Below are 17,634 nucleotides of genomic sequence, written 5' to 3' on the forward strand. Positions count from 1 at the left end.
GAGTAAACAGGAAATTAAATTGGTGAATTTGAATAATGTAAATAAAAGCCTTGACTGGGAGTTGATTAGTTGGAATCCCTATTATTGTTGGAATGCTCTCAGGATTAATTGACAATTAAAGGTTGTCCTGTTTAGTTATCCTTCACTAGGTAAGGGAAAGTCAAACAAGTTGGAATGCTACGTCTGTTCACAAGTTGCAATCCACTTAATAAAAAGGGATTGGTGTTAGTGACTAGAAGGCAATCCAACCATAAACCCGATTACAATTTTTCTTTCAAGCCTTCCAACTCAAGGGTTCCTTTCAATCAATTCCCCATCAAGTTAGGGAACTACTCGCTCATTGTGAATGTAAAATTCATAGTATATAAAAAGGAATTAAAGGAAGACATTGTAAATAAAAATCAAAATAGTCAATTAAAAATGAAAGTGATCCTTGTATTAAATAATCCTAAAAATATTCCAATGGTAAAATTAAACAAAGCAAAGAACATGGAAGAGTAAAGCCAAGTAAAGAAAACGAACTAGAATGACGAAGTCTTGATGAGGTAATAACTTTTCTCAGTGTTCCAATGCCAAAAAGTAAGTGTAAATTAAATCCTAAGAACTATGAATGTATAGAGAGAAAAACCTAGAGGAGGAGCAAACTAGATCTCCAACTAAAAACTGTGTAGAATGAATGTTGTAGTTGGTTTCTGCATGTTCTCTGGCTCTAGTCTGCTGTTCTGGGCCGAAAATTGGGTCAAAATAGGGTCCAAAATTGCCCCCAGCGATTCTGCAAATTATGCAGATCGCGCAGCCACGCGATCGCGTCGCTCATGCGGACGCGTCATTCGCGTTTCGCTTCACCATGCGGGCGCGTCGTCCACGCCTCCGCGTCGCTTGTTCTTTTCCATTCCATGCGGTCGCGTCATCCATGCGGCCGCGTCACTGCGATTTGATCTTCTCCGCACGGTCGCGTCGTCCATGCGGCCGCGTCACTTCTCGCTGGTCATCTCCTCAATTTCTTGTGTTCCTTCCATTTTTGCTAACTTCCTTTCCAATCTCCAACTCATTCTTGCCCTATAAAGCCTGAAACGCTTAACACACAGATCACGGCATCGAATGGAATAAAGGAGAAGTAAAATGCATAATTAAAAGTCTCTAGGAAGCAGTTTTCAATCATGTAATAATTTCAGGAAGGAAATATAAATGCATGCTTTTTTAATGAATAAGTGGGTCAGGATCATGATAAAACCACACAATTAAACACAATATAAACCATAAAATAGTGGTTTATCAATGTAACCACACAATTAGGCTCAAAACTCACATGCTTATGTGTTCTTAGCTCAAAACATGTTCCACAATATATATAATTCAAGCAAGTTCAATGAAAATTTTTTTTAATTCAAATCAATTGGGGTGCCCTATAGATAAAATCCTTCGAAAATTTCATTATTTTGACAAGCATATTATATATGCAACCCAAGAAAATACAACTAAATTTTCTAAAAGACCTAATACTAGAAGACAATAACATGTGAAATTGTTAGGATTAGAAATTTGTCACCAAAAAATAGCAGATTCGGTCGGACGACCTCCCCACACTTAAAAGTTTGCACCGTCCTCAGTGCATTCAGAGATAAGCAAGGGAGTACGGCGACTATACGGATTGCCACCTTCAGCTGGTGGATCAACTGGCTACTGCGTGTTCTTTCTCCTGCTTCTGTTTTTGCTTATGATGACTCACCCATGAAAGATAGAAAATAGCACAGTAGGATGAGAAAATGCAAAAGTAAGGAAGAGTAAATTGTTGGAATGAGGTAACAATCACTAGAATGAAGTGAGTGAATTAGTGTGACATTGAAGAAAAATAGTGTGTGGGTTCTAAGTTGCATGCTGTTTAGAACACACACTAGTATAGAGATCTATGTCACAATTACACAAAAAAGAAGTAAGCATTTCACTCATTCTAGTGTGCTTGAGATACTTCAAAGAAAACTTGTAGGTTAAGACAACCAAACAAGCAATAAAGAAGCATAAAAGCATTCAAGCAATAAATGAGCAATTGTGAAATGGATAAGGTATGGACATAGATTGATGTGCAAGGTAACTTTAATGAACAAAATGAAATATGAAACTTACATATCAATCAATGATACACTTTGAATTTTATTTGCAATACCTAATTGACATAAAAGTGGAAGACATTGGTACTATAGAACTTAGGAAAAAAAAGATAGAAATTAAAATCAATCACATAACAAGAATAGTCCACAAAGCTTAGAAGGCTAAAAAATATGTCACTAGGTAAGCGTACGGTCCAATTTTACAATTCCAAAATCTCAATGGAAGAAATAGGTGACGTAAATAAAGATTAATCATAAACAAGCATCAACTAAAAAAAATGCACTGATAATACACAATTGCCTAACAATAGATAGTGAATTCCAATTACATGATGGCTAACTACAACATGCAATTTAAAAGATTAAAAGTTCTTTGAAGGCAATGTAATAAGTACTTGGTATGCACAAAATTGAGCATGAACAGAGTAATACCAAGCAACAAAATATATCCTCAATAAATAAATCCAACAATGAATATCAACAACGATTATGCTAAAATAGCATCAAGTCAGTAATCAGCAGCAATAAACAGCAAACAAATCAATCATCCAACACCTGTCACCTATAACAAAAATTAAGCCAACTAACTAACTAATTAACATATAGAGATGGTGTTAGATGGTGCATGGTAGTGGTGGATGATGATCGAAGGAAGGAAATATGAGAAGAGAAGAGAAGAAATGGAAAGAAGAGAAGAAAAGAAGGTGGGTGGGACAGGAGTTCCCACGCATAGATTGATAACCCACTATTTTGTGGTTTATCTTGTACTAATTTGAGTGATTTTTATCAACTCTTTAATCACTTATTCATATGATTTGCATGATTTTACAATTCCTTCCCAATTTTGTTCTATGGTTAAAAACTTGCTTCTTAAGCCTTTAAATTGTATATTTTAATTTCCCTTTATACCATTTGATGCCGTGATCCGTGCGTTAATTATTTTAAGGCTATATAGGGCAGGAATGGCTTAGAGGATGGGAAGGAAGCTTGGAAAAATGGAAGGAGTACAAGAAATAAAGGAGACAACCAGCGAGGAGCGACGCGCACACATGGCTCACGCGTGCGCGTGATTTGGAGCTTTCCATGGTGATGCGTGCGCGTACCTGACGTGTACGTGTGACACGCAAAGATGACCATCGACGCGTACGCGTGACTAATGCATACGCGTGACATGCGCTATGTGTAGAAATCGCAAAAAATGCTGGGGGCAATTTTGGGCTGAGTTTGGATCCAGTTTTCGGCCCAGAAACGCAAACTAAAGCCAGGGGACAAGCAGAGACTCAATACACATTGAATCATTCATCCATTCACATAAATTTTAGGTTTAGATGTAGTTTTTAGAGAGAGATGCTCTCTCCTCTCTCTAGGTTTTAGGATTTCTTTTAGTTTTAGGTTTATTTCTTCTCAATTCCAGGTTCAACGTTCCTTGAATTTAGTTTCTCTTCTACTTTTATTTATTCTAGCATTCTAGTTTATTTATTTTCCCAATTTGGTTTATGAACTCTTTGATTTCTTTATTTAATGCAATTTGAGGTATTTTATGTTTATGATTTTAATTAAGCTTTTTACATTCTTAGCTTTGGTTGAGTAATTGGAGACGCTTGAGTTATCAAACTCCTTTGTTGATTGATAATTGAAATTTGCTGGTTGATTTGGATCCCTCTAAGCTAGTCTTTCTTTAGGAGTTGACTAGGACTTGACGAATCAAATTGATTCATCCACTTGACTTTCCTTTATAGTTAGAGGTTAACTAAGTGGGAGCAATGAACAATTCTCATCATAATTGATAAGGATAACTAGGATAGGACGTCTAATTTTCATACCTTGCCAAGAATTTTTCTTAGTTATTAATTTAATTTCTTGCAATTTACTTTTTTTGTTCCTTATTCAAAACCCCCAAAATATACTATCTCATAACCAATAATAACTACACCTCCCTGAAATTCCTTGAGAGATGACCCGAGGTTTAAATACTTTGGTTATTATTTTATTGGGTTTGCTTTAGTGACAACCAAATTTTTGTATGAAAGGATTCTTTGTTGGTTTAGAAACTATACTAGCAACAAGGATTTATTGTGAATTCTTTACTAGCAAAAAATCCGTTCATCAAAATGGCGCCGTTGCCGGGGAATTGCAAACATGTGCCTTATTATTGGTTATTGTAAATAATTTTGCTTTTTTGTTTCTTTGTTAGTGTTTCTAGTTTTAGGAGTTTATTTTCATAAATTTTTATTAGTTTTTATTTCTCTTACTACTATAAATTCTCACCCCTTTGGCTATGAGTTTGGTTACAATCATGTTATAAGAAGAGGAGATTACAATGAAAGCTTGGATCAAGGATGGGACAATCAGAGATGGGAGGAGCCACAAGGATTTGATCAACCCACTTGGCAACAACCACCTCCAAGGCACTATCAACAACCATTCTATGATGCTTACCAAGACAATGGTTGTGGTGGACCTCTTCATGAAAATCAACACCCACCACAAAATACTTACGAACCCCCTCCTCAACATAGCTTTGAACTACCATACTCACAAGCCCCCTGCTACCAAACACCACCATATGACCCTAACCCTTATCCACCATACCAACCACCCTATGAACCATATGAGCCATACATAGAGCCACCCCACTTCCAACCCAATTACTCCCAAGAACCACCACCTCTATACCCATCATGTCCATATCCATCAATCCAAGAGCCTTATGATCCTAATCGTATTGTCCAAGAGGAACAGGAGTCAAGGGATCATCTCAAGGAAACAGTGGACCAATTTCATGCAACCCTTCATCAATTGGAGCGAGTGATAAATCGATTCGCTCCCTAACGTTTGGACACTCAAGGAACCCCCATGGCTTCATATGGAGAATCTAATGAAGAACGTAGCATGAAGGAGACACTAGAAACTCCGGTGGATAATGAGGAGCATGACTTTGTACTGGAACAAGTGGAGGAAGCCGAAATTATAGAAGAAGAGGAAGTGGTTAAAGACTTGGGAGATGCAGAACCTCCATCGGAAACTCAAGTCATAGAGCCTCCATCCAAGACGTTTGAATTTGATATTGAGGAGGGTGTACAACTGATGCCAGGGCATTTTGGCCAGTTTCACTGACCTTTTCTTTACTGTTTTTAGGGTAGTTTCATGCATTTTCTTAGGAAATAAGCTAGTTTTGGGTAGATATTCATTTACATCTTGATTCAAGCATACATTGTGCACTTTACATGATTTCATGAGGATTTTGCATGAATTTAATGACAAATTAGATGTTGCATTTCCCATGACTTGGACTAGAACTTTGATGTACTTTATTGCTTGATTTCAGGACAAAGAAAGCAAAGAAGAACCACATTAGTAGCTACGTTAGTTACACTAACGTTAACACTAACGTGGAATGGGAGTAACTTGCAAAGTTAATGAGAAAAGTCATTGCCAATAACGCTCTCGAAGCCATCATTGCCCACGTTAAGAGTCACGTTAACCAAGCTAACGTGAACTCTAACGTGGAAGAAAGGAAATGGAGCCAACGTTAGTGACACTTAACATTATCACTAACGTTGGACCAAGCTCATAAGTGGCCACGTTAGTTGCCACGTTAACTTAGTTAACGTGGCCTCTAACGTTAAGAAGAAAAGGGGAACGCCAACGTTAGTGTCATTCAACTTTCCCACTAACGTTGGCCAAGTCATAAGAAGCCACGTTAACTCCCATGTTAACCTAGTTAACGTGGAAGCTAACGTGAAGAAACTAGGTGGTCGACAACGTTAGTGACACCAAACATTGTCACTAACGTTGGGATGAACACACACTATCCCCAAGAAGCCACGTTAACTCCCACGTTAACCTAGTTAACGTGAAGAAGAAAGGTTGTCGAAAACGTTAGTGACACCAAACATTGTCACTAACGTTGGAAGGAGCCAACACAAGCCACAATGAGCCACGTTAACTCCCACGTTAACTTAGTTAACGTGGAAGCTAACGTGAGGAGAGGGATGATGAGCTAATGTTAGTGACATTCAACTTTGTCACTAACGTTGGAGATGGCTAGCACAGCCACGTTAGGAGCCACGTTAACCTAGTTAACGTGGACTCTAACGTGAGAGCTAAGGGGCACATTGGAACGTTAGTGACAATGTTAAGTATCACTAACGTTCTCGAAGGTTGGCAAGCCTACGTTAAAAGAGCCACGTTAACTAAGTTAACGTGGATTCTAACGTAGGGAAAGAGGAGGCTTCTCAACGTTATTGGGAAAGTTGAGTCCCAATAACGTGCGTGAAGGACAAAGAGGCAACGCTAGTGGCAACGTTTGTGCCACTAACGTTGAGGTTAACGTGGCTCTTACTTGGGTGAGGAACGTTAGTGAAAAATTTGAATGTCACTAACGTTCTCGAACCCATATTTTCACTGAACGTTAACACCACTAACGTCCTGAGCTAAAGTCTCTGCCCACTTCACACTTTCTCTCTACAAGTAAAGCCAAGCCCAATGAAGAAGATAACTGCTTCAAACTCAAGATCCAAAGGCCCAGACCCAAGACTTGAAGAGCCAACTAGAAGAGTAGAAGAGTAGTATATATAGGAGTAGCTTTGAATTATTTTAGGGGGTTGGAAATTATAGGGAGCCTCTGGGCATATAACTACTCTCTGTATTTTTACTTTCTCTGCACTTCTAGTTTCATCATGTATTCTCCATCTTTGTTTTCATTTTCCAGAGCTATGAACAACTAAACCCCTTTCATTGGGTTAGGGAGCTCTGTTGTAATTTGATGGATCAATACTACTTTTCATTATTCTTCTTCTATCTTTTCTCTTGATTTTACTTGAAAGCTTTCAATCTTCATCCAATTGGGTAGTTATCTTGGAAAAGAAGCTATTCAAACTTGGATCTCTTCTGAATCTTGAAAGAGGAATGAAGAGATCAAGCTAGAAATGCTTTCTCATGCTGGACCAAATTGGGTTTGGATGGATATGTGACTATAATCCTCTCAACACTTGATTTGGAAAATGCATGTGGTATAATCAGTGACCATACTTTATCTCTTCTCATGAGCAATTGACCAAGGAATTGGCTATTGATCAAGATTTGAGAGATTGAATTACAAGAAATTATATTTCGATCACTTAAGATTGCCAAGGAGATCAATGAGTGCATTGATTGAGGAAGAGATGAAAATGAAATTGATCCGGAGAATGCAACATCTCCTGAGCCCAATGAACTCCCCATTTCTGATCTTACCCATTCTCTTTAATTTCTGTCATTTACTTTTATGAGCAATTCCCCCATTCCCATTTACAATTCTGCAATTTACTTTCAGTCATTTACTTTCAGTTCTTTTATTTCTAGCATTTATTTTTCTGTTAGTTACTTTCCCGCCATTTAATTTTCTTCAATTCTCAACTCAAATTCTGGACTCGCTCAACTAGAACATTCCTCTAATTAAAATTGCTTGATCAATCAATCCCTGTGGGATTCGACCTCACTCTTTTGTGAGTTTTTACTTGACGACAAATTCGGTACACTTGCCGAAGGAAATTTGTTATGAGACAAGTTTTCCATGCATCAAGTTTATGGTGCCGTTGCCGAGGATTGATTGTGCATCAACAATGATTAAATTGGAGGATCACTAGATTGAGCATTTTATTTTTTGTTTGATTTAATTTTCTGTTTGAGTCATTTACTTTCTGTTTTAGTTAATTTCTTCCCTTCCCCCTACTTTTTCTTTGTTATTTACCATTCATTTCACTAACCCACTAACTGTTTGATATATTGCATCACTCACACTAACAGTAATTCTGACGGATATACTTTCTGCACCTATTCTCTTTGCTTGTACTTGTTGGTTGTATGACAGGGAGAAGAAGCGGAGCTTCAACTTCCTTTGATTTTGAACCTGAGAGAACCTTCCTTAGACTAAGGAGGGAGGTAAGAGAAAAATGTGTAGTTGGTGCTGAAGAAGAGGAGGAACACTTTGAGGAATACTTTGAACCAAACATGGAAGAAAACATGGAAAACTATCGTGAAGAAGAAGCTCACAACCATGGCAGAAGAGGACGAGCAAATCATGCTAGGGAGGATAGAAGAGTTTTAGGCTCTTACATCAATCCAAACCCAGGAAACTGTGGAAGTAGCATTCAAAAGCCAACCATCCATGCCAGCAATTTTGAACTAAAACCACAGCTCATCACCCTTGTTCAGAACAACTGTTCGTTCGGAGGAAGTGTCCAAGAAGACCCCAATCAACATCTAACCACCTTCCTGAGAATATGTGACACAGTGAAGTCTAATGGTGTTCATCTTGACGCCTATAGACTGCTCTTATTTCCATTCTCACTCAAGGATAAGGCAGCCAAGTGGCTGGAGTCTTTCCCAAAGGAGAACTTGACAACTTGGGAAGATGTGGGAAACAAATTTTTAGCAAGATTTTACCCCCCTCAACGAATCAATAGGCTGAGAGCTGAGGTCCAAACTTTTAGGCAACAAGATGGTGAGACTCTGTATGAAGCATGGGAGAGGTTTAAGGACCTAACAAGGAGGTGTCCACCAGATATGTTCAATGGATGGGTGCAGCTGCACATTTTCTATGAAGGGCTCTCCTATGAGTCAAAGAAGGCAGTAGACCATTCATCCGGAGGATCTTTGAACAAGAAAAAGACCATTGAGGAAGCCATAGATGTCATTGAAACTGTAGCAGAGAATGACTACTTCTATGCTTCCGAAAGAGGGAACACGAGAGGAGTGATAGAGCTAAACAATGTAGATGCTCTGCTGGCCCAAAACAAGCTCATTACCTAGCAGCTGGCTGACCTCACCAAGAAGATGGAGAGAAACCAAGTAGCAGCAATCTCCACTTCATCAACAACCCAAGAAGGAGTGAATGAAGAAGTAGAGGGAAGTCAGGAGCAAGTCAACTACATTGGAAATTCACCTAGGCAAAACCATGATCCATACTCCAAGACCTACAACCCTGGATGGAGGAATCACCCAAACTTTGGGTGGGGAAATCAACAAGACCAAAGCCTTGATCAAAGACGCCCAAATCCCAACAATGCAAGCCACCAACACTTCACATCTAGACCATATCAACACCCCAATAACAACACCTCTCCACATCCACATCAAAACCAAAATAACTTACCTCATCCTTCCACCTCTAATTACAATCTACAATCATTTGATGACAGACTCTCAAGGATTGAGAACCTACTTGAAGGCATAGGCAAGGAGATTCAAGACAACAAGGTGTTCAAGGAGGAAGTGCGAGCTAGTTTCAAGAACCAGGGAGACACAATCAAGAGGTTGGAATCTCAAGTGGGGTATCTCTCTGAACAAATTCCCAAACCCACAGATGGATTCCCAAGTGACACAGAGAAGAATCCGAGAGGTGAAACAAAGAAAGTAAGATGGGAAGATTGCAAGATGGTCACTATAAGTGATAAGGAGACTGAGGACAAGCCAAGCAAGCTGTCAGAATAACCTAAAGATACCTCAGTAGAGAAGAAGGAAAAAGATCATCAAGAACCAGAAAGCACTCTGCGATTTGGGAGTAAGCATCAACTTAATGCCCTTATCCCTGGTGAAGAGGCTGCAGATCAATGAGATATTTCCCACAGATGTAGTCATCAGGCTGGCTGACAAAACTCAAAAATAAGCAATAGGTGTGGTGGAAAATGTGTTGTTAAAGGTTGGGAAATACTTTCTTCCCACAGACTTTGTCATCTTGGACATGGAAGAGAGTCACACGCACCCAATCATATTGGGAAGACCATTCTTAGCTACAGCCAGAGCACTCATAGATGTGGAGCGAGGGGAGCTAATATTGAGGATCCATGATGAACGACTCAGTTTTAATGTCTTCAAACACTCACAAGAAGCAGACCAAGAAAACAAAGAACCAAGCAAAGATCATAATGAGATGCTGACAGAGGAAGCAAGCACTGAAGCACAACCAGCCCATCTGGGAAAGCCCTTGGTTGATGAACAAGGAAATAAGCAGTTGTCACAACTCAAGGAAAAGCTGGAGGAACCTAAACCACTAGAGACATGTGAAGACAACAACGAAATTCCCTTAGAAGAAGAAGTCACCAAGAGCAAGGCAACATCAAAGGGGACAAAGAAGAAGGTACCAAGGCGGTGGAGGAACAAGAAGATCCCTACAGAAGACTTCTCTCCAGGAGATAAACTGATCTCAGCTTACTTCCCAGATATTTCCCCTAATCTCCCCACTGTACCATCTCAGTTACCTAAGGTCTTTACTATCAACAGAGTTCTCTCCTTGGAACATGTAGAGATCATTGACACAACCAATGGATATAAGTCTAAGGCAAGAGGGGAGGACTTGAAGCATTATCAACCTCCCTGATGAAGGAGAAATGTCAAGCTAGTGACGCTAAAGAAGCGCTTCATGGGAGGCAACCCATGTTTTATTAGCTTTTACTAGTGAATAAGTCAATATTCATGAATTCCAACCTAAACTTGACAAACACTTGGTGAAATCCTTATATTGCATTATATAGTGAAGAATAAGTTTGGTGTTCAAAGCGTGCCAAGAAAGCATGAATGCAACTGAAAGCATGCTAGTCTTGGAGCTTTGAACAGAACTTTTCATCACAGTGCTCCAAACTAAGTTTGGTGTCACCCCATGGTGCCACCAATGTGCATATAAGGATACACAGTTAGTTAGTTAGTTGGAGTTCATGAATAAACAATCTAATCTTTTCTTTCCTTTATTATTCTAGCCGTAAAATTTAAATTGATTTTTTATGATATTAATTCTTACTTTTCTTATTTGATCTTTATAGGGAAAAGGAGAGGAGCATTGAAGGAGATTGATTGGATAATTAAAGGAGAAAAGTTCGGCCACTTCATGAAGAGAAACTACACACTTGTCTCAAGAAGGAATGCATTGGAAAATGTTGCCATGCAACATTGAAGAAAGGAAACTCTTGAAGACCGAACCAATAACCCTCACTAAATGATGATCCTTGTCCTTTCTCCATGCACAACCCCAACCGTCCATCAAGCAACCATTCCATCAATCCACACCCTCCATTCACTCACAATCTCCCTATATAAGTGAGTCCTAGTGCACACTTACCCCTCACACTCAAATTCCCACTCTCCATACTCCACACTTTCGGCGTCCAAAACCTATTCATCACACCCCATCCTAACCAACCAAATTCTTCATCCATCCTTACCTTCAAATCCCCTCACACAGCAACTTAAATTCATGGCATCATCAAGCTCCAAGTGGCAAAAAAGGAAGGAACCAATGGAGAGCATTCCTTTCGATGAGAAGAGATTCAAAACTGCCTTCCATGAATGAGAATTTGAGCGGATCAAGCTCAAAAAGATATTGTCCGAGTTAACCTTCCAATTCAATGAAGACGAATGCCCACAGATTCGGGAGAAAATTGAAAAAAGAGGGTGGCAAAGGCTCACTAATCCAGAGGGAAAGATCAATGGAAACCTCATCAAAGAGTTCTACGCAAATGTGGTGAGAAAAGACAAAACCAGGGCCCCAACCTTTAAAAGTTACGTAAGAGGAAAGGAGGTGGACTTCAGCCCAAACGCTATAACAAGAGCTCTTCACCTGAAATCACCGCATTTTGATGAGCCCAGTTATCATGCAAGGATAAGTAAAAGCCAAGACAATGATGAGCTCACTGAGATCGTGATTGACATCTATGTTATAGCAGCTGACTGGGAGAGGTATGGAGATGGGAGACCCCGGTTCATCAAAAGGGGAGACCTTAGCCCGGAAGCCAAGGGGTGGTTTGAACTTGTGAGGAGGCCTATCCTCCCCACTGCAAATAATTCAGAGGTCAATATTAATCTAGCAACTATGGTACATTGCCTAGTACAAGGTGGAGAAATCAATGTGCATGAACTTATAGCTGAAGGAATTCAAGATTCAGCTGAGAAGCTTGAATCAGGTGCCAGACTTTGGTACCCCAGCACCATTTTCAGATTATGCAAAAAGGCCAAGGTGGTCTTTGAGGATAGCAATCCGGACTGGGTGAACCCTGGGAGGCTAATGACAATCCAGCGTATGGTCTATACTACACCTGCTCAGCAACAAAGGAGGCCACAAATAGGGAAACTAAAAGCAAAAGAAGGAGCTCACCAAGAGGAGTCTCATCAGGAAGAATATCAACAAGAAGAACATCCTTACCCAGCTGACTTGAACATGAATCACCTTCTAAAAGCCATTAAAGATTTGGGGATGAGACATATGGAAGGACAAGAGCAAATACTAAACCTTCAGTCCAACTGGATGAGCCAACAAGAAGAGTGGCAGAAACAACAAATAGAGCAGCAACAGGAACAATACTCCCAGCTCACTCAAGCCATCCACCAAGTTACTGAGAGGCAAGAACATCAAGATAAGCATTTGCAGGAACTCAATCAGCGGCAAATAGCTCAGATGAAAGCATTCAATGAATTCACTGTACTTAATGAAGGACAGCAACTACATAGGGAAGAGTTCAACATAAACACTCAAGCCAAGTTGAACTACATGTCTAGTAATATGCATCATCTGTACTATGCCATCCCTACATATGATGAGGTCCAAAAAGATTTTGTAGAACAAGAAGAGAGGAAGGTGAAATAGGAGAAGGAAACACTCAAGAAGAAGATGGAAGATGGTGGTTTCTGGAAGAAGCTGATTGGAAAAAGCAAAGGAAATGGGAGTACAAGCAATCAAGAGGGACACAAGGAGGACAAGCAAGGAGGAGAGCATGGGCAACCACATGAGTAAAAGGTGGTGGAGTTCCTTCTTTGGTCCATCTTTCTCTATGCTCTAAATAAGGAAGATCTTGTATGAAATAGAACTTGCTTCCATGTTAGTTTAAATTTTTTAAATTTTGTCTTTTAAGTTTTTGTTGAAAAAGGTCTATGTTTACTAGTCTTTATGTCACTACATCCTCTCTTTACTTACTTGTATACTTGTCCCTTTGAATCAAATGAAAAAGAGAATGAGTGTTTCAAAAGACCAGAGAGGAGTTCATACTATGGAGTAGGTTCATGAGTTTATGGTATAGTCATAAGTTAGCTAAGTTGGTTCAACCACAAAGTGGGAGGACAACTATCTGTCATGAATACTATGCTTGAGACACACCCCATGAGACTAGCTAAATAAGAAGATCCTAATAAGAAAAAGGGAAAAGAACAATAAAGGTGGAAAAATAAAAGAAAAAGAGTAAGCAACAAGGCTAGGCACCAATGGTTTTAATCTTGAGGCATGTGTCTGTGGTGCTCCTGTATGAGGGATCTACTTGGATGAATAAGCTCTTAGGGGTGCCTTATCACTTGGTAACTTGGGTTAACTAACTCGGGATTATCAGCTGAAAGTCTACTATCAAGAGTAACCCTCACTACAGAGCATTTAGTAACCCAAAGAGGTGCTGGACACCAAGGTCTCAAGAAAAGAAAATAAATAAACGATATGCCTGTGGTGTGTATGTATGGGGGAGAGACTTGAGCAAGTAAGTCCTTAGGGGTGCTTCAACACCTAGCACCTTGAACCAACTGGTTCGGGAGTGTTGGCTGAAAGCTTATTCTAAAGAGTTGCCCCCTTACAGAGCACTTAGCTTAAGAACACAAATAAACCCTGAAATGACAATAAAAGGATCAATGAATAAAAGTCTCATGGGATGCAATCACAGTGAGTATTCTAGGACATGATAAAGGTCTGAAAGCCAGGAATGAACCTAAGTTGCTATGCATGAAACCACCATAAAACCAGGGACATGACTTCCACAAGAATGACTCATTCCTCTTAGCATTCTATTCATCATTCTCTTGTTCCAGTACTTGCTTAGGGACAAGCAAGCTTTAAGTTTGGTGTTGTGATGCCAGGGCATTTTGGCCAGTTTCACTGACCTTTTCTTTACTGTTTTTAGGGTAGTTTCATGCATTTTCTTAGGAAATAAGCTAGTTTTGGGTAGATATTCATTTACATCTTGATTCAAGCATACATTGTGCACTTTACATGATTTCATGAGAATTTTACATGAATTTAATGACAAATTGGATGTTACATTTCCCATGACTTGGACTAGAACTTTGATGCACTTTATTGCTTGATTTCAGGACAAAGGAAGCAAAGAAGAACCACATTAGTAGCTACGTTAGTTACACTAACGTTAACACTAACGTGGAATGGGAGTAACTTGCAAAGTTAATGAGAAAAGTCATTGCCAATAACGCTCTCGAAGCCATCATTGCCCACGTTAAGAGTCATGTTAACCAAGCTAACGTGAACTCTAACGTAGAAGAAAGGAAATGGAGCCAACGTTAGTGACACTTAACATTATCACTAACGTTGGACCAAGCTCATAAGTGGCCACGTTAGTTGCCACGTTAACTTAGTTAACGTGGCCTCTAACGTTAAGAAGAAAAGGGGAACGCCAACGTTAGTGTCATTCAACTTTCCCACTAACGTTGGCCAAGTCACAATAAGCCACGTTAACTCCCACGTTAACCTAGTTAACGTGGAAGCTAACGTGAAGAAACTAGGTGGTCGACAACGTTAGTGACACCAAACATTGTCACTAACATTGGGATGAACACACACTATCCCCAAGAAGCCACGTTAGGTTAACGTGGAAGTTAACGTGAAGAAGAAAGGTTGTTGACAATGTTAGTGACACCAAACATTGTCACTAACGTTGGAAGGAGCCAACACAAGCCACAATGAGCCACGTTAACTCCCACGTTAACTTAGTTAACGTGGAAGCTAACGTGAGGAGAGGGATGATGAGCCAACGTTAGTGACATTCAACTTTGTCACTAACGTTAGAGATGGCTAGCACAGCCACGTTAGGAGCCATGTTAACCTAGTTAACGTGGACTCTAACGTGAGAGCTAAGGGGCACATTGGAACGTTAGTGACAATGTTAAGTGTCACTAACGTTCTCGAAGGTTGGCAAGCCTACGTTAAAAGAGCTACGTTAACTAAGTTAACGTGGACTCTAACGTATGGAAAGGGGAGGCTTCTCAACATTATTGGGAAAGTTGAGTCCCAATAACGTGCGCGAAGGACAAAGAGGCAACGTTAGTGGCAATGTTTGTGCCACTAACGTTGAGGTTAACGTGGCTCTTACTTGGGTGAGGAATGTTAGTGAAAAAGTTGAATGTCACTAACGTTCTCGAACCCATATTTTCACTGAACGTTAACACCACTAACGTCCTGAGCTAAAGTCTCTGCCCACTTCACATTTTTTCTCTGCAAGTAAAGCCAAGCCCAATGAAGAAGATAACTGCTTCAAACTCAAGATCCAAAGGCCCAGACCCAAGACTTGAAGAGCCAACTAGAAGAGTAGAAGAGTAGTATATATAGGAGTAGCTTTGAATTATTTTAGTGGGTTGGAAATTATAGGGAGCCTCTGGGCATAGAACTACTCTCTGTATTTTTACTTTCTCTGCACTTCTAGTTTCATCATGTATTCTCCATCTTTGTTTTCATTTTCCAGAGCTATGAACAACTAAACCCCTTTCATTGGGTTAGGGAGCTCTGTTGTAATTTGATGGATCAATACTAGTTTTCATTATTCTTCTTCTATCTTTTCTCTTGATTTTACTTGAAAGCTTTCGATCTTCATCCAATTGGGTAGTTATCTTGGAAAAGAAGCTATTCAAACTTGGATCTCTTCTGAACCTTGAAAGAGGAATGAAGAGATCAAGCTAGAAATGCTTTCTCATGCTGGACCAAATTGGGTTTGGATGGATATGTGACTATAATCCTCTCAACACTTGATTTGGGAAATACATGTGGTATAATTAGTGACCATACTTTATCTCTTCTCATGAGCAATTGACCAAGGAATTGGTTATTGATCAAGATTTGAGAGATTGAATTACAAGAAATTGTAATTCGGTCACTTAAGATTGCCAAGGAGATCAATGAGTGCATTAATTGAGGAAGAGATGAAAATGAAATTGATCCGGAGAATGCAACATCTCCTGAGCCCAATGAACTCCCCATTTCTGATCTTACCCATTCTCTTTAATTTCTGTCATTTACTTTTATGAGCAATTCCCCCATTCCCATTTACAATTCTGCAATTTACTTTCAGTCATTTACTTTTAGTTCTTTTATTTCTAGCATTTATTTTTCTGTTATTTACTTTCCCGCCATTTAATTTTCTACAATTCTCAACTCAAATTCTGGACTCGCTCAACTAGAACATTACTCTAATTAAGTTGCTTGATCAATCAATCCCTGTGGGATTCGACCTCACTCTTTTGTGAGTTTTTATTTGACGACAAATTCGGTACACTTGCCGAAGGAAATTTGTTATGAGACAAGTTTTCCGTGCATCAACAACCTCCAAGGCATGCTATGGTTGAAGACTTTGAAGAGGTTGATCAAGAGATGGATTCAATCATTGATGAATCCTTATCTACAATTGAATCATCTCTTATTGGACTTGACATGGAGATTAAAGAAGAAGAAGCACAACCTCCCATGCCCTTGGTAAGTAATGAAGAAGAGATTGAATTGGAAGAAAGCTACCAAGAGGAAGAGGTTGAAATTGAAGAAGCTTGCAAAGAGGTGGAAGTTGTCAAGGAAGAGCTCAAGGGAATGGAGCTGGAAATCACCTTGCCAAAGTTGTTAGAGACCTCCCCCCTGGTGCACGAAATTGTGATCTCAGGCAACGGCGCCAAAAACTCTGTACGCACGTCTTAATAAATCATTTTTCATTCACAACTTCGATACAACTAACCAGCAAGTGCACTGGGTCGTCCAAGTAATAAACCTTACATGAGTAAGGGTCGATCCCACGGAGATTGTTGGTATGAAGCAAGCTATGGTCACCTTGTAAATCTCAGTCAGGCGGATATCAAATAGTTATGGAGTTTTCGAAATTAATAATAAGTAAACTTAAAATAGGGATAGAAACACTTATGTAATTCATTGGTGAGAATTTCAGATAAGCGTATAGAGATGTTTTCGTTCCTCTGAACCTCTGCTTTCCTGCTGTCTTCATCCAATCAGTCTTACTCCTTTCCATGGCTGGCTTTATGTAAGGACATCACCGTTGTCAATGGCTACTTTTAATCCTCTCTGGAAAATGGTCCAATGCGCTGTCACTGCATGGCTAATCGTCTGGAGGCATCACCCTTGCCAATGGCTGCATCCTATCCTCTCTGTGAAAATGGTCCGATGCGCTGTCACTGCATGGCTAATCATCTGGAGGGTCTCGATCATACTGGAATAGGATTTACTATCCTTTTGCGTCTGTCACTACGGCCAACACTCGCGTGTTTGAAGCTCGTCACAGTCATTCAATCCTTGAGTCTTACTCGGAATACCACAGACAAGGTTTAGACTTTCTGGACTCTCATGAATGCCGCCATCAATCTAGCTTATACCACGAAGATTCTGATTAAGAGATCCAAGAGATACTCATTCAATCTAAGGTGGAACGAAAGTGGTTGTCAGGCACGCGTTCATGGGGGAATGATGATGATTGTCACGTTCATCACATTCAGGTTGAAGTGCGAATGAATATCT

General features: G+C 39.7%; 1 non-coding gene across 1 annotated transcript; it reads right to left on the reverse strand.

Annotated features, from left to right (window-relative positions):
• Positions 1 to 8,555: 8,555 nt before the first annotated feature.
• Positions 8,556 to 8,662, reverse strand: LOC148549258 (small nucleolar RNA R71). The gene has a single exon (XR_015897101.1). It is a non-coding gene; the product is annotated as a small nucleolar RNA R71 (small nucleolar RNA).
• Between the last annotated feature and the right edge of the window lie 8,972 nt (positions 8,663 to 17,634).

Source organism: Arachis ipaensis, chromosome B8, assembly GCF_059453495.1.
Source record: "Arachis ipaensis isolate K30076 ecotype BB chromosome B8, ASM5945349v1, whole genome shotgun sequence".
Taxonomy (NCBI): domain Eukaryota; kingdom Viridiplantae; phylum Streptophyta; class Magnoliopsida; order Fabales; family Fabaceae; genus Arachis; species Arachis ipaensis.